We start from the raw sequence: 16,367 nt of genomic DNA, 5'->3' as shown, positions 1-16,367 counted from the left end.
CCGCGTATCTTCCGATAGAAGCAAAGTCTTCTAAGCTGCTTCCTTCCTAGGAATTCTGCTATCGCCCGCGGCCTTCCCACTCGAACGGATACTGTGCACAGCCTACAGTTGCAGGTGTGGGCGTATTGAGGCGATAAAGACGCTCGTTAGCCTCGCACTTCGAACTCTCCGAAGGGATAGCGCTTCGTAGATGGGGTTTGCTAAGGCCTGGAAAAGTGAGGCAATCTGAAACACAGCTGCCCTACAGACAATAGCCTGGGTGCGTCCGATTCGATGCTCCCGATGTGAGAAAACTTAAGTATTCGGCAGAGGAAAAGTAACAACTCGGCTGCGTTGAACGACGGGTCACTCTAACAGAGGACAAAAAAACAAGGTTCAAATTTCTAACTCGCTATCTCTGACGGGGAGAGCTAGGTCAAGGTCGCTCTTCCAATTGCTAAATTCACACACAGAAAAATATACATACTAGCTCCACATTTCAGTATTTTCACCGGCAACCTTTTCTGTCTCCTGATGCCTGTAGATGCACAATAACTGTAGTCGCTAACGCCAGCCTTAGCTTGTGGCAAACTTTCCTTCGCCTTCGAGAGCACTACACACAGCAACCAACAGCGAATATGCGCTTCCACTGCTTCCAGTAAAGTGTCTTGAAAAGTAACAGCCATAGTGCTGCCACCAAGCAGGACCAACAGCCACCACTGGCGCTGAAGCATCAATACTTATTTCTTTTCCTCTTTCCCCCCCCCCCCCCCCTCTATCTTTGCTCGCAGTTCAGTCATGCGTGGAATGCCGCCAAGGTGAGCCACGCCGAGGGCGGACCGAACCTCGACCACCGCCGCAGCCGGCCCCTGCCCGCCCCGGGAGGAGACGTGCGACGGAAAGCAGCAGCGACATTCCTGGCGCCGCGCGCAGCTATTGTTGGCGCCGAGGACGAGAACGACGCTCCTCGTTCGTTGAGGGGCGGCGCTCACTCGGGGCGCTGCTCGGTGGCAGGAACGCGGCGCGTCTGCTGCTCCCTCCTCTGCACCGCGGCGGCTTCGGGCCGTCCCCGGTGACCGGTGGCAGCTCCGGCCGCGACGCCTCACCGATGGGGTCGCGGGGACCAGCGGTTCGGCCCCGACTCCACTCGCAATGTCGCCTGCCGAAGAGGCCACAGTCTCTCACCTAACTGGCTTCTCGTTAGCGTGGACAGAGCTGCCACTTGATGAGTGGTCCCCCAAAGCGGGAACGCTGAATTTCGGCAGATGGGGAAGTCGGCGAAGCTTCCTGTTTTGTCATGTTTTTTCTGTTCGCTGTTTTTCATGTTTGCTAGCGAATGCATTGAGTAATATATCTCAATGCAGTGAGCCTGGTATCACGTCCTTCGACTTACTAGTGCAAATAGATTTTGTAACGCGTAAAAAAAAAACGCTTCTAGCCTCATGCGTATCTTCGAAAAAAAAATGTTATCCCTTGGTCCCCAAGTACTAATTTGAAAAATTCTGGCATTGCAATGTTATAATTTCCAACCAATGTTACCCTTCATACGAAATTATGTGCGTGCCTGTAAAAGAAATAATCGTTTGTGTTTTGTGCTGTAAATCTGACTAATTGGCTTCTCTGAGGACTGCATACTCTAATTAGACGGATTTTTTTTATGACGGACGAGTGACGCCTTGAAACGTTAAGGTTACTAGAGCGCAAACTTAGTCAGTGCGCTCGTGTTGGCCAAGGAGATTTGACTAGAACAAACAGCGTTTATTTCTTGAAAAAGCGAGTTAGTGTTCTGAGAACTCTAGTGCATGCCCTTTTCTATCAAGACGGAGCGAGTGTCGGTGTCATCGGAGATTATTAATGCGAAAGCATTACACGGCTATGCTGACGCCGGAAGTGTCCGCAAAATCAGTCACCGGAAATTGGTCGCTTGTGACGTCATCGGTCATAAGAAGTCATGTGACATTAGAATAAAAATGAGAAAAAAATAATCTCTGCCTCTCCCGTAACCGAGAGTAGAGTAAGCATGAAATGTTTACGAGCCTAATGTCATCTCGGTGGACACCCGCACCGCACCGTACAGGAACGGAGGAACGCCACCACCCGTTCAGCGCGATGCCTTGCCATTTGAGCGCAAGGTTTTTTGAGGAAAGGAAATGGCGCAGTAATTCTCTGCCATCTCGGTGGACACCCGAACCACACCGTAATGGAAGGGAGGAACGCCACCACCCGTTCGGCGCGATGCCTTGCCCTTTGAACGCAGCGCTTCTCCCCCGGGCCCCTGTGCGCCTGCGCGGCTTTGCTTCGATGCGCGAAGCCCCTAAGAGATCACGTATGACAAGAGATCACGTATGACAACGAAGTGTATCGTGGCATTTATGTGCTTTTTGCACGCGTTATTAGAAATCGGAAATTATAATTCCGTGCATTATCAAACGCACAGCGACTGATATCTTGATAAACATTGAGAAGGCACTGGCAGCAGTTATTTTTTGACTCCTTTGGAGACCAACCGGCGCTTGCATGCCGGCGGTCGCGTAGGAGGGCTTACAGAGTCTCGTTAAATCTCGTTAAGTCTCGTACGGTGCCCGGATGTTCTCGTTTCAGAGCCCGGATGACTGGAATTCAGTGCCCGGATGAGTGGATTTCAGTGCCCGGATGATGGCTCTCGGTCTCGGCGTGACGTCACCACACTTCCGACAACGGGGGCTAAAAGCATTTCATGCTTAAAAATGGGGGTCTAGATGGGAATCGAACCCGAGCCGCCGGCGTGCGAGAGAGATTAAAATTTAGAGAGTGATGAGGTCACACCCCAGCTGAGTCACAATCGCTCCCATGTGCGGACAGGAGAGAGAAGAGGAAGCGACGACGCTGTTTTTAGCAACAGATATCGCAGGTGCAGACGAAATCCCAGTGATGTCACCACAGATTGATCTCAATGTGGAGGCAGTATTCCCGAATACATTCACCAAAATTTTGAGCGACCGTTCGTCGTACAGCATTCCGGTGGTGTGACAGCATTATTCTTTGCCTATAGTTACACGTTTTAGTCAAGTTGGAGGCTAGCTTCGGACAGGGGTTCGGAGCAATGACACATGCACCTTCAATCGCATGCTTTCTGAGACTACATTTTCCCTTAAGGTGCGGTTGAGGTGTCCACCGAGATGTCGAGATGTGAAGTTGGAGGCTAGCTGACGACAGGGGTTCGGAAAGATGTCATATGCACCTTCAGTTGCATGCTTTAAGGCGCGGATGAGGTGTCCACCTGGATATCGAGATTTGAGAGCTACTGCGCCCTTTCCTTTCCTCAAAAAACACGCTTTCGCATTACTCCACATAAGCAGACTTAAGTGCTCTCAGAATTTTCGTTTTCCTGCTTGTCATTCTGTCTTGTATTTAGGGATTGTTGATGCGTAATTGCGCATCAGCAGTGTTTCCAGGAAAGAGATATGGGTAAGTTGGTTTTTAAAGGCACCGCCGATGGCTCCAAAGGTCTCTTGAATGCCAGCAATCACCGTGTACGGTTAATAAAAAGCCGATATGCTTTTGATACCACTTTACACAGCAGACAAGGTAAGGTTCTTGAACCAAATGAGCTTCAGTGAGCCACAAGAAGCAAAAAGAACGTGAAAAACTAAAAAAAAAAAAAGTTGGATCGCCGCGGACTTATCCAGGATCATCCAGAGCTTCAAAAGACGCACTTTCTGACCACCTCATTCAAAATGAATGGTTTCTACAGTAAATGGCTCGCAATTTGCAACAGTGTTTGTTTCCAATCGGCACAAATGGTCCTTGACAGATTCAAAAGAACTAGAGTTTGACGACCACCGAAAATGTCCTGTGTAACACTAACAGCTCTCTCAACTGCGACAATACGCATGGCAAGCACTCCAGTCACCTGCGGCAGCAGAACCCTTCGTCACAAACAAGGCCAGGGTGTCGAATCGAATCATGTTCAACATTCTTGGAGAAAAATTTTGAATATTCGAAAATTGTAAGGCACTAGTTATGAAAACACTGAAAGTAATGGTCCATTCTTCCGATGAGTAGCAAAATCTTTCTTTTAAAGTTTCTCCATCGCTCGCGTCGAGCAGTAAATACTGCCATAGAAAGCCAATTGGGACCGCTTTTCACGATGGCAAAAACATAAATACCAAAAAAAATTCAAGCCTGTCGACGGGAGATCTGCGAATATATCGATTTTTACAATGAAATATTGCAATATATATAAAAAGTTTGAGTTCATAAATTCTTTCTCATTTAAAAATGCTTTTGTCTAGACTTGTTGGGTATGTGAACCGAGATGCTCACACACCACAAAAATAAAGCACGCCCTTCTAGCACTAACTGTAATTGAGTATATAGCAGCTTTGGCATTTGGCACATTACATTTCACTTTTCTTTCTCCTGCGTAACGAAGCTGAAACTAAGCGAAATTACGGTTTTCGGTTAAAATCGCCCCGTTTCTTGTAGCTCTTGCGCGTGTGAGGGCCATTGCTGCATCCAAGGCTCAAACCGTGCGATTTCACTTGATAAGTCGAATTCTTGTGCTCGGACGGTAAACATTCCATACACTTCAATCATGAATTACACAACTTGGTCTACGGTCGGAAGCACTTGCAGGCATGATAGTACCCAGCGCTGATTGTGGGGGCGGGAACTTTCGAACCGCAAATCACTTAGCTGGTGACAATGCGGCCTTATCTTGTGCTATCTTCCTGCCGAAGCGACTACTGCGGGAGCATTGTTCATGCGGGGCTCACGTTTTGCACTTCGATCCCACTTATGCGTCCGTTGACAATCAAGGCTATCTGAGAACCCACCTCGAATGGCTTCGAAATCTAAGACGATCCCTCTCACGAAGACAAATTCACTGCATTCATTGCACATCAGCGTGTCATCTGAGAATGCAGGAATTAACTTGCCGCTTTTTTTTCTTGCTGACGCCACATTGCTACAGCTTCTGTCCTTTTTTCTTTTCAGATAATTTTTCACAGCTCACTGTACCAGGCACCTTACACTGTGCTCCGCATGTGCATATCTCGACGCACAGGTCATCCCCTTCAAGTTGCGGCCCACGTTCCCAGACGACTACATTCTCGGCCTCGTTTTCTTATTTAGCAGCATCTATAACGGTCTTCCCACCAAGCTGCAGTTATCTACTGCCCTTCAACTATGTCCCAGGCAGTAACATAGCTGACTTTAGAATAAACCGTCCACATACATATATGTATCCTCACCCTCAAGTATTACCTCTGTCACATGAGAACCTTGAAAAGCTAATGAGTCGAAAGCCTCCAAGAGTCTCGATTGCTATCGGACTCGACGGAGCGGTCCCGCTGGCTACGCCGCTGACTCAATCGCCGTCGAGAAACTTCATCATCCTGCAGACTCTTTTGGCTCCCCCGTCGCCGCCAATAAATTTGCAGACCTGGAAAGATTAAAAATAAAGTGTTTATTTGTTACCGTAATATTAATCACTCATGAAATTAATTTCGTTGTTTTGGACAAGCTGCACAGTATTCATGCACTTTTGAGGAATCTGGTGTCAATTGTTTTTGTATCGCTGGCAACGATGGTATTATGCTTGCCGCAGTGTTTTGTAGCCCGGCCTGTCCTTTTCCTACAAAATAAAAAGTATATATATTTTATGTTCTATACTTTTCAGATTGTACTTCTCCGATTTTATTCCCCAGCACGTTGCTGCGAGCACTCCGCGCCCGAGAGTGCCCGCAGCCGCCGCTCGAAGACCCTCAAGATCTCGATAGAGTTGCGCGTTGCTTCACTGACTCGACAGACGTCTGGATTGCCATTGGAGCTGCCCGTGTAGGAACCCTCAATTCATGTTTGAGGCGATAGGCTATCGGTTCGATGGCATTCGAGATTACCGTGCAACAGGGATATAACACATTTAACGAAAATGAAGTTGAACGACGTCAGAAAAAAATATTCCTCATTTTACCCTGAATGCGGTTTTCAAGAGCCGCCAATGTTCTCCTCCAGTTGTGGCAAGAAAGGGAGATGGGTCAGCGAAAACAGTTTTAAGTGTCGCTAATAGCCACTCATACGCCTGCCCCACAAGCTCACACTGAAAAGCATTTATGTGAATGATCCAGACATCGTGCTTGTTTTCATGGTGTGTTGTCGCAGTGCAGTTTCTAAATCCAAAGTGTATGAAATTGCAGCGTTTCATTGTTTTTCTTTCAAGCAGCTGATCATTGTTTCAGCCTCTTCTTTTAGGCATGAAATGACTTCAGTTCTCGTTTGCGGCAAACTGAGTCGAACAGCCTCCTGAAAGCCCAACACTAGTTGACACCAATACTGACGCCATAATAAGTCTCAAATTTCCTTCCCAACGGTAGTCATATATAGTACATGAGAAAAAGAAAACACTCTTGAACGTTAGATACTGGATTCGAACCCGAGCCAGCGCAGAGCCAGCAGACGACCTGCTTGACGCCCAAGGCCGCTCGATCATCGCTACAGTGCCTCTAACAGGAATTAGCATGCATAAACCAAACTCTGTAAATATAGATGGCCTCACTGACAACACACGACACTATACCTAGAGCATCAGGGATGACCACCACTAGTTTTTAAAAATAGGTTTTTTGATGTAACAGTGTGTCTTTCGCGGAATAGTAATAACCGTGTTGGAGGATACCAGAAAACTGATGAATCGCTTTAACCAGAAAGCTGGTTAACTAAATTCTAATAGTTAACTTTTTTTAACTATAAGAGGTGGACGCTTCTTTGTAATTCGAGATTTGTAGCTGATTATTAGCAATAGCCATGTCAGTTTTTAGAAATTCAGGAACTTGATTTCCAACCGTGTTGTGGATAAATAAACTTTGACCATCTCTTCCGCAATTCGAAAACCGCGCGTCTCCGGTGAGCGCTCACCGACGTTTATCAAATCGCGTCACTCCTTGGCGCAAGTATCATGTGACCTTCTCTGTCAGGCATCGACTGGTGCAGCGAGGGCAGCGAGCAGTGGTGAGCGCCGCAGTTCAGTCGTGGCAGGGAAGGTCACGTGGCACCTGCGCGACTGACGCGTTTTGATAAACGTCGCTGAGCGCTCACCGCGGGCGCGGGATTGTTGAACTGCGGAAGAGATGGCCAAAGTTTGTTGATAAACAACACCACTGGAAATCAGATTTCTGAATTTCTAGAAACTGATATGGCTCTTACTAAAAGCCAGCTAATTACAACGAGGCATCCACCTCTAATAGCTAAAAAGATAACTTTTAGAACTTAGTTCACCAGCTTACCAGCTAAACCGATTCACCGGTTTTCTGGTGTATTCTAACACTGATATTACTATGTCGCAAAAGTCGTGCCATTACCTCAAGAAAACATGTTTTTAAGAATTAGTGGCGGGCTTCCCTGATACGCCTGGGATAGTAAATTGTGCCACTCCCAAGAATGTAAATAGTCCCACTGTTACCAAGTAAAGTGCTCAATGTATGTGGCATATGCACTGATTTCAATTGTTGTATACGCATTTAGTACTGAACGGACACACTCAAGATGAAGCCGTTTCTCTCAGGCTTCATATTTCTCTCTTCTGCGAACATCTGCATTTCTGTATCAAATAAAGTTTTGATTTCATTATATTCCTTTCTCATTGATCAGCCGCAGTAAATGTTGGCCACTCAAGCAATGTCTGCGTCTCAAGATTTGCTTCAGCCATAAGGAAAGTCGGTTGACCCAGGCGACATGAAAGAGGGGCGATAGTTCATCACGTAGTCCGAAACATAACAACACACTTCGAGCAGCCTTTGCACAAGCTGCGAGATGTCAACATTGGTGGCTTGGTGGACATAACAAGCGTGCCTAATTACCGCACCCGAGTAGAACCCGTAATGTACTTTACACACGCAATGTACGGGCTGGAGTCTCTCTCTACCAAAACATACACTCTGACCGTAATAGGCAAAGCTCAAAGATGAACGGGCGCTGCCATCGAAAGGTTTTCACGAGGCAACAAGCAACGTAGGTAGATTAAGTAAATGGAGGCACCTAAACTTTACCGCCGCGGTCGCTCAGTGGTTATGGTGCTCGGCTGCTGACCCAAGAGACGCGGGTTCGATCCCGGCCGCGGCGGCTGGAATTTCTTTGGAGGAGAAATTCTAGAGGCCCGTGTACTGTGCGATGTCAGTGCACGTTAAAGAACCCCAGGTGGTCGAAATTTTCGGAGCCCTTCACTACGGCGTCTCTCATAGCCTTAGTCGCTTTGGGACGTTAAACCCCATAAACCAAACCAAGCACCTAAACTTTTTCTTGCTTACATTTATCTGAACTGGACCTTGGAACCGAGATTACAACAAATGAAGTGTAAAAGTCGTTTTTTAAATATAAAATTAAGGCATGTACGCGAATTCAGTATGCCCTATTTCATATGCGACTAGCAGAAGCTAAGTTAGGAAATCATTACCAGCATCGTATCAGAAATCACCTGATGTGAACAATCTTTCATCTCAACATGTTCGTCTTCGTCTATAGTGAAGCCGAAGCTACGGGTCACATCAGTGATTTAAGGAAGGGAATGATCAAGTGTGCAGTCACCGTTCGCATCGGGCCATGAAATGCAGCATTGATTACACAAACGTGGGGCACATTGCAGTCCGTTATCCAGGTTTCCACTACGCTTTGAAACAAGTGTGAGCAGCTCAACTTCAACACAACGATGAGTCTAGAACGTAGGCGCCGTTGAAACACGGAGCTATATCCCTATGCGTAGTTCCTGACGCCTCAGCATACCTCGTAGCTTCCAAAACAATCAACGAAGCTAATGAAAGAATTACCGCATTTTATTGCTGACGTTTGGTCATGCCTCACAGTTGTAACCATTGCACAACAACACATGAAGCAAGCGCTTCGAAACAAGCATTCATTCGACGGCGCCAGGAGCGGATTTAAGGCGGCAATCACCCCCACCCCCAACCACTACTCCAAGCGAGAAGTTTTACGCAAGAAAACCGTGTTAAAACCACCTTTTTTTTTACGAACAAAGTTAAAGTAATGCATTATTCCCTTCGCCCCCATGCCCCTCAACAACCCCCTCCAAGAGCGTCCGATGAATCCGCCCCTGGTCAGAGGTGACGATCAGTATATCTTAGATTATATAACTAGGCATATGCCGAATGCTGCAGCACTGGTGTGACGTACGGCGGCGTGGCGTTATTTGCGATGGTGCTCGATGCCGTATCAGGGCACGCCGGAGTTGCTGAAGGTTAATCTGTAGAACAGCTAAAAGACAACTCACGGTGCGATGTTTAACATTTCTCGGAGCCTGTAGTGATTAGATAAGTGCTGTGTCTTCATTGTTCATATTTCGCGTCAATTTCGCGTCGATTTCACGATGAAGGCCAAGAACACCTTCCATCCATATGAATGAAGCGCCCTCGACCGGCAGCATCAACTTCTTGCAGCGTATGCTGGTGCCACATGGTGGTTTCAGTGCTCAGACGGCCGAGCTCTGCTTTGGAATAGACAGGTCGACACATCGATCAGCGCAGCCTCTTCGGCCAGTGGCTTTGTCTTTACTACCTGATTGCTTATTTGTGGTGAAAGAGGGCTTTCGGGAGAGACGTAAAACTGCGCAGTTCTGAAAGATTAAGCGATATGCTCCACGAGAATTTGCTGCAGTTTCGCTAAAACAGAATTGGCTCTCCTGACAATCATTTAATGCCAAAAAAATTAATAAAAATGACAGGTCCACTTACGCCGTAAACTGTGCCGGCTTTGGTGCCTTCAAGAGCTGGTTCTCAGATGAGACAAAACAGAAATTTGGGTTACCCGCCGCGGTGGCTCAGTGGTTACGGCGCTCGGCTGCTGGCCTGAAAGACGTGGGTTCGATCCCGGCCGCGGCGGCTGAATTTCGATGGAGGCGAAATTCTAGAGGTCCGTGTGCTGTGCGATGTCAGTGCACGTTAAAGAACCCCAGGTGGTGAAATTTCTGTAGCCCTTCACTACGGCGTCCCTCATAGCCTGAGTCGCTTTGGGACGCTAAACCCCAATAAATCAAATAAATCAAATCATAAATTTGGGTTAGTTGCCACTGATCACACAGTCATGGAAAAGCGTTTGCCAGATGTGGGTTCGCGGTAAAAAAAAATTATTTCTGTGTGTTCGTGGGAAGATCAGCAAAACGCATTGAAGCATAATGAGACAACCGCGCTGCATACTCTGGAAAAACGCCAGCTGACGGACCATCTAGGCCACACGGAAATAATTCTTTTTACGCAAATCCGGATCCCCCAAACTTTTGTACATAACTGTACATGACTGTACATGACTGTACATGACTGTACATGACTGTGATCGCAAAATGACAATGAGAGGAAAAAAGGACAACACACGCGCTGCTTTCCGTGTCGTTTTACGTTCACAGTGAGGTAGGGCTCAGATGCAACTTTTATGAGACAATACTTTCGAAGCATAAGGTCGTTACGTGAATTATAAGAAGTGCTCCAGTGTCATATGTCAAGTAATATGAATATGGCACGGCCAACAGGGACAGAAAGGGCACACAAACTACAGGGCCAGCGTCTCGTTTCTGTCCCCTTTGGTCGCGCCGTCTTCATGTTGTTTTCACCATGAACCAGCTAGCCCAAACACGAATTTTACTTGCTCATATGTCAAGTATACAGTACTTGCAATTCAACTATGCAATTCAGCGAGCAGTTCTAGCCTTAATTAATGTATATTAGGTAATTACGTGCCACCCCGTGAGTGGTACGTAAAGCAGTATTCAATTACCCATAGCCTCATATACTGACGAAATTTACGCAAGTTCCACAGATTGTTCCAACGACTCATATGAATTAAAAGCATTGTATCTTTCGTTTTCGATCCCACCCTAATCACACTTGATCACTCTGGACACAGCAAATGCAACCTGGATGTGGAAAAAATATGGAAGAAGCCAACCGTCACCGAAACCAAGGAGCACAGGGGATTGTTTCTATTTTTGTTAAATTTGTGGCGGCGATCAGTGGGAGATTAGCAGCATAATCATTTTATAGATTAAAGATAATTGATTAGAAAGCAGAAGAAAAACAACCACATGCCGCCGAGAGGATCCAAACCCACGACCTCCGAGTTTAAAGATACACGCAGGTACACTGAACTGACTCCCGTCTATTTCAATGCATTTCCCAGCCAATGGTACGCTGGGTAAAGTAGCTTAGAGATGGGGTTGTTCGGGGGTTGAACCCCTAAGGTGCGCCGTGTTCAGCGGGTGTTTTCAAGCTCCATTACGTACGCTATCAGTGTTTTTTTTTTCTAAATTTCTTTGCTGCACTCAGACACTTCTCCAAGTCTGTGCCACCACCCTACCGCTTGCTCCGCAACCCTGTTGACAAGCCCAGGAGTTCTTGGTTGTATTAGACAGTCACAACCAACTCTGGCTATCGTAGGGGCGACTCAGCACCTCGGCGAGCAACAGCCGACGCAGTGGTACGGGGTGTCGATTTCTCTGCTCGGGGTTGTTAGTGCCGATATCCCGCCATATCCTCCACCCCAGTTTCCACTTCTTAATAAGTTTGCGATGAGGGGAATAAAATTTGTGTATCAGTGCACTAAATCATCCGTACTTTTTGATTAACGCGGGAACCCGAGCTGTCGTTCCATGCAGCTGTAGTCTCTGTCTTTGAGCAGCAAGCGAAGATCTTAGAAATATCATCATCATCAGCCTGACTATGCCAAGCGCAGGGCAAATGTCTCTCCCATGTCTCTCCAATTAACCCTGTCTTTTGCTAGTTGCTGCACACGTATCCCCGCAAACTTCTTAATCTCATCCCCCCACCTAACTTTCTGCCGCTCCTGCTACGCTGGCCTCCTCTTGGAATCCACTCCGTTACCCTTAAGGACCAGCGGTTATCTTGCCTTCGCATTACATGCCCTAGCAAAGCCCATTTCTTCCTCTTGATTTCGAATAGGATGCCATTAACCCGCGTTTCTTCCCTCACCCACTCCGCCTGCTTCCGATCTCTCCGAGCTCGGTGCGTTGTCCTTAACTTAAGCTGAACCCTCTTCGTTAGCCTCCACGTTTCTGCCCCATAGGTGAGTACCGGTACGATACAGCTGTTGTATAGTTTTTTCGTGAGGGATATTGGTAAACTGCCATTCATTATCTGAGAGAACCTGCCATATGCGCTCCACCCCATTCCTATCCTTGTAGTTATTTCCCTCTCATGATCCGGATCAGTGGTCACTGCCTACCCTAAGTAGGCATATTCACTTACTACTTCCAGCCCCTCGCTACCAATTGCGAACTGCTGTTCCCTTGGTTTTCTGCTTGTTAATTTCTAGACCCACCGTTCTGCTCTGCCTGTCTAACTAACTGATCATGCTTTGCAGTCCATGTCCTGAGGGACTTAGCAAGGCCATGTCATCAGCGAATGGAAGATTGCTATTCTCCATTAATTCTTATCCCCAGCTGTTCACAATTCAGGCCTCGGAATACCTCCTGTAAACAGACGGTCGAGATCGTGTCTCTCCGCCTGACACCCTTCCTTATTGGAATTTTTTTGCTGTCTTAATGGAGGACTATGTTAGCTGTGCAGTCGTTATAGATCTCTTCAAATATTTACCCATAACATTCTCCTACACCCTGGTTCCGCAATGCCTGCATGACTGCTGAGGTTTCCACTAAGTCAAATGCTTTCTCGTAATCAATGAAGGCTATATATAGGGGTCGGTTATATTCTGCACATTTGTCTATCACCTGATTGATAGTGTGAATATGGTCTACTGTCGGGTATCCTTTACGAAACCATGCCTGATCATTTGGTTGATTGAAGTCTATGGTTGGCCTTACTCTATTAGTGGTTACCTCAGTAAATACCTTGTAGGCAACGGACAGTAAGCTGATCGGTCTGTAATTTTTCAAGTCCTTGACGTCTCATTTCTTATAAATTAAGATAATATTAGCGTTCTTCCAAGCACTTGGTAGGCCCGAGGTCACAAGGCATTGCATATACAGGGTGGCTAGCTAGCACAATCTCTCCTGCGTCCTTCAACAAATCTGCTGTTGCCTGATCCTCACCGGCTGCTTTCCCCCTTTGCATTAATCCTAAGGCTTTCTTTACTTCCTCCTTCATTACTGGTGGGATGTCCCATTGCTGTGCTCTACTGCATCTCTCATTAACATTCTGATTGCATTGGCTACCGTATAGATTTGTGTAGAACTCCTCGGCTATTTGAACTATCTTATCCATATTGCTAATGACATTGCCCCTTTTGTCTTTTAACGCACACATATATCATACTGTCATGTTATAGTATCAAATATGCTATATAATATAATATTATATTATATATAATATGATAATAAAATATAATATTAAATATGCTTTAATATCAAATATCATGCTGTGTATAAAGTTTCGTCGTGACATTTCATCCCGTATTGAAGAAGCGTAGCTTTTTTTTTTTTTGTACGTGTTGTTGCTTTCGCCCATGCGCTCTGTTGTGACAATTTTCACCGAGTGAAGTTCAGTTGTGTTTCCAGCGTCTTCATGCCTTCTCTTTCTTCTTGTGAATGCGTCCTTTTCTGTGTTTTTTTTTTCGTATTGATCCCGTATAATTTTGTTTCTTGTTTTTCCATATGTGCGGGGAAAACAGTAACGGAAACCCTTTTTAAGGGATGCTCAAGTTTGAGAAGCGTATTGTTTTACGCTGAATGAAGCCGCGCGAGGCAGTACATCGAGGGAGCCGTTCACTGCGTATGCATAGGGCCCTTTTATTTTTCCCGAAATTCGGGTAACGCAAAATTCGGACGACATTTCTTGAACTCAAATTCTGGTCTAAATCGGGATATTAAGCAAAGCAGTTCCATAATTCAGGTTTCTTTTTGTCATTATCTGCGGCAAAAGACAATTTACAAGTGCTCGTTTTTGAGCGGGACATAAAATGCTCTATTTCGTCCTGTTCATTATTTCGTAGAGAATATCGAAATGGCAGGTTGCCCTAGAAGCTCTTTACGAAATTAGATGTTTCCTTTTATTATTTATTATAACTATTAACGCGATAGCGTTATAAGGCGCCCGTTTTGCAGAAAATCTGGCGTGATAAGCGGCGTTGTGAGAGAAAAAGAAAGTGTCCCACCGGCCACCTAGACCACATGACCTTATGACGTCATCAAAACCTACACCGTGTAGCAGCCTACCCTCCGGATCATGAGCAAACTGTCCACCGTTGCAGGTGGCAGTTAAATAAATCATTGGTCGCGAGAGGTTGCTCGGGAAAAGCAACCTGGGTCTCGCAAGACCTACAGGTGGCTGTGTCCGAAACAGCCAGCAAAACAGCGCCAGGACAGCGGCGCATCGCTTAATCGCTGCACCACTGCGCGAGGGGTGGGGTGTACGGGGACTCCCCGCCATTTATGAAAGTAAAGTAGGGAATGACCAATTCCGCATGGATGGGCACGTAGACAGAACCTAGGCGACAGAGGAGTACTTGCGCGGGAAGGTTCTCTAATATTACCGCATTGTACTCTTAAGTACAGGTTACGCGTTATGTGATGGTGAAAGAACGAACAGTGTCCGTGTCTGCGAAGCGATAAGCAGAGGTGACTCCAGGACACTGCCTGCAGTTGTTCGTACAGTTCGAGCATATTCATTTCGTCAGCGATGGCTGTGATGCCAATTAAACGTTTATTCAGTATACCCGTTTTGAATACTCGCTTCTGAAACGTACCTTTCGAACTTATCTTCAAATTAAGCTATGTCATGAATAACAAGCGTTAAAATCGATTTAAATTTCATCAGTTAACAGAGCACACCCCTCTGGAATAACCACGAGATAGATAGTCGCAATTTTCGTGCGGCTTCTTCGCCTTTGTGCACTTAGGGCAACTCCGACGATTTTTCGATGTTCATCGATCGAAATGAAATTTTAAGTCTGCATTCTATATGGTAGTCTGATGTCTCATGTAAAATTTCGCACCTGAAAGCGGCGTAGTTTTTCTGCAAGCGAATTTTGAAGACAAGCGCTCCTCGACGCGAGAGGCACCCATTGATCGAGCAACTTCTACAGACCACCCTGTTCTGTGACGTCACTGGCGAGTCGGCTTGTCAAGCTGGTCGGGCACGCGCTGGCGTTGGCAGTGCAGGGGAAAACTGAAAATTGGTTTTGAGGAAAGTAAATGGCGCAGTAACGGACACACCAACCGCGACGTAAGATGGAGTGAAAGAAGAAAGGAAGAAAGTGGTGCCGTAGTGGAGGTCTCGGAAATTATTTCGACCGCCTGTGCAATTTCGCGCCATCTCAACGTGCCTGATGTGATGTGTACACCAGAGTGATGGGTCACGGCAACTTCTGTTGTGCTGTGGGGTGCACAAATTCTTCATCTGTGACAACGGGCGTGATCTACCATGCGTTTCCTAGCAATAAGAACTTTTGCGACAAGTGGGTGAGAGCTGTCCGCCGTGTCAACTGGTCTCCGAGGAAGCATTCCCGCTTGTGCTCGGAACATTTCGCGCCAGATTGCTATGAAGACAGCGTGTACTTCAGAGAGAGCTTTGGACTCGCTAAGGTTTCGTTCAACCGACGCTTGAAGGCATATTCTGTGCCAACGTTATTCGAGTAAAACCGCCCATCGCAGCGGCCAGCTGAACGAAGCGCGGCCGTCAAGAGGAAGCGGTATGTTGGATTATGGCGTGAACTCACTTCCAAAAGCTCGCCGTCGAGACAAAGCTTCGCAAAGAGAACACTGTTGGTGGTGCATTCCCTTGTAAGGACGTTGCGCACCGCGGCAACGTTCGGGCAGCAGAATCTTTCAACAGGCTGGGTCGGCCGGCACTCGCCACACGAACAGCTGTCAGCGGGAGCATCACATTAACTTTTGCTTTGACGACTGTGTCACAAATGCATGCACGAGAAATGACTCAAATCAAGTAATCAAATCAAATAGTAATAAATCAATCAAAAGTAATAAATCAAATGACTCAAGTCAAGTAAATGACTCGAGTAACTTCTCCGAGTTAAGACCGTCTCCATGCTGCAGGTGACGCGGCCTGTGGTGTGACTCGGCGGGCTTGCGCGGCGGTGGATCATACCTGAAAGGCGACTCGTCCAGTCCAAAATCGTCGAATGAGTCGTCTTCTAAAGATTAGCTGGTCTCGGAAAAGCTGTTCTCCGCGCTTTCAGTCGTGTCGACAGCGCGGCTCAGGGTAGTTGCGTTATCTTCGGGGACTTCTCAGCGCGGCGAACCTGTCAGTGACGTCACAGTCAATACCGCACGAAGGCACTTCCCCGGTTTCGGTTTTGCGGTTTCGGTTTCGATTTGTGCGTTTTTTGCTGTTTAAAAATTATTTTAGGGTAACTTTTGAAAACCTTGTATCGTACACATTACAGGAGGTTCTTAGGAACACAAATCAGCCATT

General features: G+C 46.6%; 1 pseudogene across 1 annotated transcript in view; it reads left to right on the top strand.

Moving 5' to 3' along the window:
- LOC149352696 (uncharacterized) overlaps positions 1–5,631 on the top strand; it is a 42,456-nt pseudogene extending 36,825 nt beyond the window's left edge. Inside the window, exon 4 of the transcript XR_016289328.1 lies at positions 771–5,631. The product of XR_016289328.1 is annotated as an uncharacterized LOC149352696 (transcript). The remainder of the gene's footprint in view (positions 1–770) is intronic.
- The last annotated feature ends 10,736 nt before the right edge of the window (positions 5,632–16,367 follow it).

The sequence above is a fragment of the Amblyomma mixtum genome, chromosome 3 (genome assembly GCF_055824585.1).
Source record: "Amblyomma mixtum isolate Tamu chromosome 3, ASM5582458v1, whole genome shotgun sequence".
In the NCBI taxonomy this organism is placed as follows: Eukaryota; Metazoa; Arthropoda; class Arachnida; order Ixodida; family Ixodidae; genus Amblyomma; species Amblyomma mixtum.
The sequence above is the reverse complement of the archived record's forward strand: the minus strand, read 5'-3'. Positions and strand labels throughout refer to the sequence as shown.